The sequence below is a fragment of the Danio aesculapii genome, chromosome 10 (genome assembly GCF_903798145.1).
Source record: "Danio aesculapii chromosome 10, fDanAes4.1, whole genome shotgun sequence".
Lineage (NCBI taxonomy): Eukaryota > Metazoa > Chordata > Actinopteri > Cypriniformes > Danionidae > Danio > Danio aesculapii.
Window position 1 is genome coordinate 1932141 of NC_079444.1, and position 6000 is coordinate 1938140.

Below are 6000 nucleotides of genomic sequence, written 5' to 3' on the forward strand. Positions count from 1 at the left end.
ATACTCAGCGTTAAACAGTTACGTGGCTGGGACGCAATGATACAGATAGTCAGTGTGTTTTTTTTAAGACTTTGATACTAGGGATGAACAATACTGAGAAGATATGCTAAGTTGGTAAATGTTGCAATAACGATATTTCTTACAATACAATTAACTAACATATAATATATAACAAATATTAATATTAATATATGACTAATTCAACACGATGGCAAATCAGCTCTGTTTAAGAACGCGCTCAACAGCGCTCAAATGTTAGCAGGAAATGGCCATTTTTAAAATATCAGTATTGATTGGTACCAAATTCCAGTATCGTAGCAGCACTAGTGTCCAAATGTTTTATACTCTGTTGAAATGCTTAGTCACATGCTCTAAAAACACATGCAGTTGATAAACCTTCACTCTATCATGGTAAAACTCTCCAGTGACTCTACGAATCACATGTGTTCTATGGCGAAATAATCCAGACTCAACATTGCAGATCCTGCGATGTGACAATTGCGGATTCACACATTGCGATATCGATGCTCAAACGATATATTGTGCAGCTGGAATACAAACATCTACTAATCCAATGTAGGACTGGGCGGTGTGACCAAAATGTTATTTTCTTCACGACATGAGAACGTTTATTTCACTGTAACAATAGGGATGCTTCTTTGGGGATTTTTGCAGCCGATACGGAGTACCGATTCCTTGTCGTGATCAGATTGAGTACCGATTCTGACGCTTCAAGCTTCATATAACTTTGCCATTGCATAAGCACATTTCCCTTTATGTATGAGATGTCTCCTTACCTATAAGAATAAATTAAGGATGTTGCATACATGTAATGGTCAAAAGCAGCCTTACAAAAAAATAATAGTTAAAAACAGATAGAAAAAAAATGCTAATAAACATTACTGACAATGCAAGTTGAAAACATTGCTCTGTGGATGTATAACTTAGGTTGTAAATTCGTAAACAAAACTAGCGATCGGTTCATGAGATCGGCCAGATCAGCGAGTACCAATCGAATCGTGAAATGTGATTATCGGCCGATACCGATATACATATGTTTTTTTTTTAAATAAAGGTAGTTATGCAAAAGGCCTTAATAAAATAAATAAGCTTAAATATTTTTTAAAAGAAAGGGATTTAATCCTATTTGATTGTTTTGCATTTTATTATTTTTAATCTTATAAATGAAGTAAACAGAATATGACTTTAGATGGACAACAGATCCCCCTGTATGACACATTTCACAGTTTGTTGTGGACAGACCTTATGATTGAAATTAAGGAAACATTAACTAATATCTTCTCACATATATTAAAAAAAAGTAAGAGGAAAAGAAAATTTAAATATATGAAAAAATATTTTCATATAAATATAAAACACTTTAGTTCTGCTTTTTTTCTTCAAAAATACTAAATATACAAAACCGTGGACTTGACAACGCTGCCAGTCTCCCGTGAATCTTCTTCCTCAGCCTTAAGCTGCGGTCACACTTGACTTTTCCTCCCATAGACTTCCATTCATACGCAAGCGAATGCGTCAGACCGGAAATGCAGGGTCATACGTTAAGTTTCGCATGTTGTTGCATTGCAGAGTTCAAGATTGGTGAACTCTGACCTGCAAAATGGCATTACTTGACTGCGTGAGACCAATCGAGGATCAAAACAGCAATTCTGGACTCTCTTTCTCTGGACAGAAATTTAAAACATGGAGCAATTGCGCGCTTTTTTAATGTCTAATCATCTTGTTTAACCCCGCCCCTTTTCGCAGCGCTGTACGACAGAATTTCGCACACACAAAGCTCGGTGTGACCGTAGCTTTACTCATGCTGCATGTGACTTGACCACGCCCACTTATTTACATTTCATGATATACACAGAATAAAAGAAAATGAACGGTAATCAGGCCTGTCACGATATATTTATTGTTGTACAATATATTGCTTATATAATGTACTGACATTATTATGATTGTAAGACCATATTACGCCACTCATTATATATTGCCAGAATGACAATAGCATCACAATGCACTCTTCAAAAGAACACATCAGATTTCATTCTTAAGAATATTTCATTTAATTATAGTCAGTTTAATAATGTAATAATGAGGTATTGGAATGACAATGTGAAAACATAACCTAAATAAATAAATAAGAATAAATTTTAACAAAAAAAGTGCTAAATAAAAAGTAACAGAGCCTGCGATGTCTGCTACCAGTACTATATTCAGTCGTCAGACACCCACATGACAATATACTATAGTCATTTATACTTTAAATAATATAGTGTTTGTTCAACCATACTAACACCTCCAATAGAGATAGAGAGTTTGCAGAATCAGCCATCTGGTTTTTATGTATGGGCAATATACATGTTGCATTTTCAAAAATGATTGAGGTCATGTCCATGTGTTGTGCAATAAGTCCATATATTGATTATTGCGACAGGCCTATTGGTAATTATCTTACATTCTGCAGTAAAGATATTTACCAATATACCATAACATTATATATTGGTTTTTATAATTTGATTAAAAAACATGTTGCATACACCCAAAAAAAATATCTTTTGCTGCTTGTTCCAACTATTAATTTAAAATTAGACGAATCATTACAACTTAATTGTTTTATGTTCAATCCACTTAAATTTGTAAAAACAATTAAGGTAACTCAATCTGTTTGTGTTTGGACAACACGATGAACCCAGCATTTTTTACAGTGCCGTAATTATTTTCCGTCACATTTACAATATCATATATCCCTATATCAAAACTCCAAATGCCTTTTGTTCAGTCGAATACAAACTAAAAAGTACTACTACTATCCCTTCACAACACAATAGATGAGAACTGAACCTTTCAAGTAAAATAACAAATACACCAGTGGTAGAAGTCAAAACTCATAACAAAGACGTTATTCAATATGGGCTTTAAAAATAGGCATGGGCATCTGAACCATCTAAGCATCAAATATCATTACTCAGAATTTCTGGTGAAAGGCTGTAACCGCTCCAGAAAGGTGCAGCACACATGACAAGAGCAGCTGAAACAATGGCAAACCACACTCGAAGCCAAACAACCCGCATTACGCTCCAGCGGGGAAAATAACAACACTTTTCCTCAGCGCAGCTCAGGGCTGTCCATCATTTTAAAGACACTCGCAGCACAGTGTTTTGGTAAAAAACACAAGTTTTCCTCACCGTCTGCCAGAGCAGGGCACCTGCCAACAGGAGCGGCACAGATCCACTGCGGGACTCCTGGAGAAAAACAAATACAGTTTATCAGGATATTCATCTTATACTGATTAATAAAGATAACCAGAGCATTAGGGCATAATATCACTGCAATGCTCATCTGATAAACAAACTGCAATTATGGTGTTTTACTTCAAATGTTGACAGCACATAATATTTGACTAGATATTCTTCAGTAATTAGCTTAAAGTGACATTTAAAGGCTTAACTTTTGGAGACGATCCAAAACAAATATTTTTTGTTTTTAAAAAAAGGTGTTTATGTTCCTCTGTGTCGAGTTTTTTCACTGGTGTTTTGTTTTTCTGAACGCTACCTTAATGTACAAGTGGCTCAAACGGGCTCATTTTGAGGTGGGAACCGGCTGACGTGCAACAACTTTATTCATAAGGTTAACACAAAACAAAAGTCTCCATCTGGAGCTCCTTCACGGGACTCTACACTTGTAAACACTCGCTCCATCGGGTTCACGCGGCTCTAGGTCCCACCCACACTCGTCAGCACTACCAAACCGACCAATCACTGAGCTTCCGCTGCACGTCGTTGCGATGTGTAGTTACATCTTTTAAAAGGTGCGTGTCAGCGTTGGCCACACCAAGGGCTATGCGACCACACGCAGGCTGCGCCGGAGCATACGCATGCGCTTGACGCAGAAGTATAAATCAGCCTTTAGGGTTGGGTGCCACGTCCCCTTTTTAGTCATACATTTTTATATGACTAAACTCGTACGAATTAGTCAATAAACTGACCAAACGTAAAATACTTACATTTCCTCGTGAGATCAGGCTGACATATCTGATATAAGCGGTTTACGTTTACGCATTTTTTTTTCCTTTTTACTTCATTTGCATACTTTTAATGTTGCAGAATTTGTTCGCCGCGGTATCAAGAATGATATTGAATATCGATAATTTTATAGTAACGAATGGAAGTTGGAAATTTCTGCATTGTGACAACATTAATAAGTACTGTGAAAATGTTCCTGCTGTTAAACTACACTTTAGAAATATTTTGAAAAACTAGGATTATCATATACATATGTAACATATATATATATATATATATATATATATATATATATATATATATATATATATATATATATATATATATATAAATCTAATTTAAATAAAATAAAAGTATATCAGATTAATACAGTCTAACAGCACTGTCGGGAATATTGGGGTACATGTAGAGCTGTGAAATGTAATTAGATTACTATGACACATTTTGTTTGCATGACAAACAACGTTTAACATTTTTATGTCTGAAAATAATATATTATTTAGATAATATTTGATCATTTATTATACGATTGTACATAAATAAATTGAGATAAAGTAGGTTTTATATTCACACATTCATTCAGTGAAAACTTGCTCCCTATATTGTTTACCATGGTACTTGGTCTGAAATCACATGCAAGTATGACTATAAAACTACATTAGCACTGTTTGACTGTTTATTATTTGACTGTGAAGAATGCTTTACTGATAGTCTTTGGCTGCTAATATGATTTCCCTATTCAGAATTTCCAAATACTTCGCTAAAATTAATTAAGGATAAATGTGCGAATATAAAACCAAAATTACCGCAATCACAAAGTATAGTGTATTATTAGAGTATGACTTATGAGTTTACTGTATAGATAGTTATCAAAGACAAGTTGTCAGACAACGTAGAGAAGAAAAACACAACATACATACATGCATGAATACATACATGATAGATAAACACATATCAATAAAAATGTCAACACCAGTGGATGGGAGTTCATAATATTGAGGTAAAGGTTTTATATTTGCACATTCTGATTTTCATCTTAATAATACAATTTTATCAAAGTATTATTTGCAAATTATGTAAGGTGAAATCATATTAAGTTAGTAGTCATAGACTTGCAGAGTAAAACAATCTTCACAGACAGTTAAATAGGGCTGATTTCCGCTATTACATGGTATTTCAGACCGAATATTCAAAGTAACATGATAAACAATATAAGGAACATATCACAAGTTGTCACTTTGTTAAAAAAAATGAACGAATGTGCGAATATAAAACCAACTTTACCCTAATGTTCACAATATCTGTGCTACCGACTCCATAAAACTACTTACAAACACTCTATTTTAGAAAACACTGCTTGTTTTAACAATACATCTCACAATCTCAATAGAAAGATTATAAACAGATGCTCTATAATAACCGATGTGTATCTCTGTCGATTAACGCGTTTATGTAAACACTACTAAAGCTATTTAAAGTCTTACCTGCACAAACATTCGCCTCTCTTCCACTAAATAACTCGAGTTTATCGCCCAGGCCCTGATAAATCCCGCGATCTCATGTTGTTGGAGCCATGTAAACGGATATTCGTCTGCCTGCTGATTAAATCATTTGTTTGTTTGAAACTTTTTCTTCTTTTGTGTGAGTGATTTTTTGCTCAGCAGCTCCAGTTCCCGCGACGCTTCGCCATGTTGTTAGTGGAATCAGGATTTGAGCATGCGCAGTGAGCTGTGTGCTCAAAACGACATCTAGAGGAAGACAAGTGAACTGATTTAATCTCTTCAGTAACTTTACCGTGTTCCCTCTTAAAATAGTGCAAGGATTAATCATATGGCCCTATTAAAATACTATTTATATTAATAATAATAATAATAATAATAATAATAATAATAATAATAATAATAATAATAATGATAATAATAATAATAATAATGATAATGATAATAAGAAATATTATTATTATTAT

At 34.1% G+C, this 6000-nt stretch overlaps 1 protein-coding gene across 1 annotated transcript in view; it reads right to left on the reverse strand.

Moving 5' to 3' along the window:
• The window catches only part of apc (APC regulator of WNT signaling pathway), a 75930-nt gene extending 70212 nt beyond the window's left edge, over nt 1-5718 (reverse strand). Inside the window, exons 1-2 of the mRNA XM_056467276.1 lie at nt 5519-5718; nt 3198-3254 (exon numbers count right to left, since the gene is read on the reverse strand). The gene's annotated coding sequence lies outside the window, so the exon portion shown is untranslated. The remainder of the gene's footprint in view (nt 1-3197; nt 3255-5518) is intronic.
• Between the last annotated feature and the right edge of the window lie 282 nt (nt 5719-6000).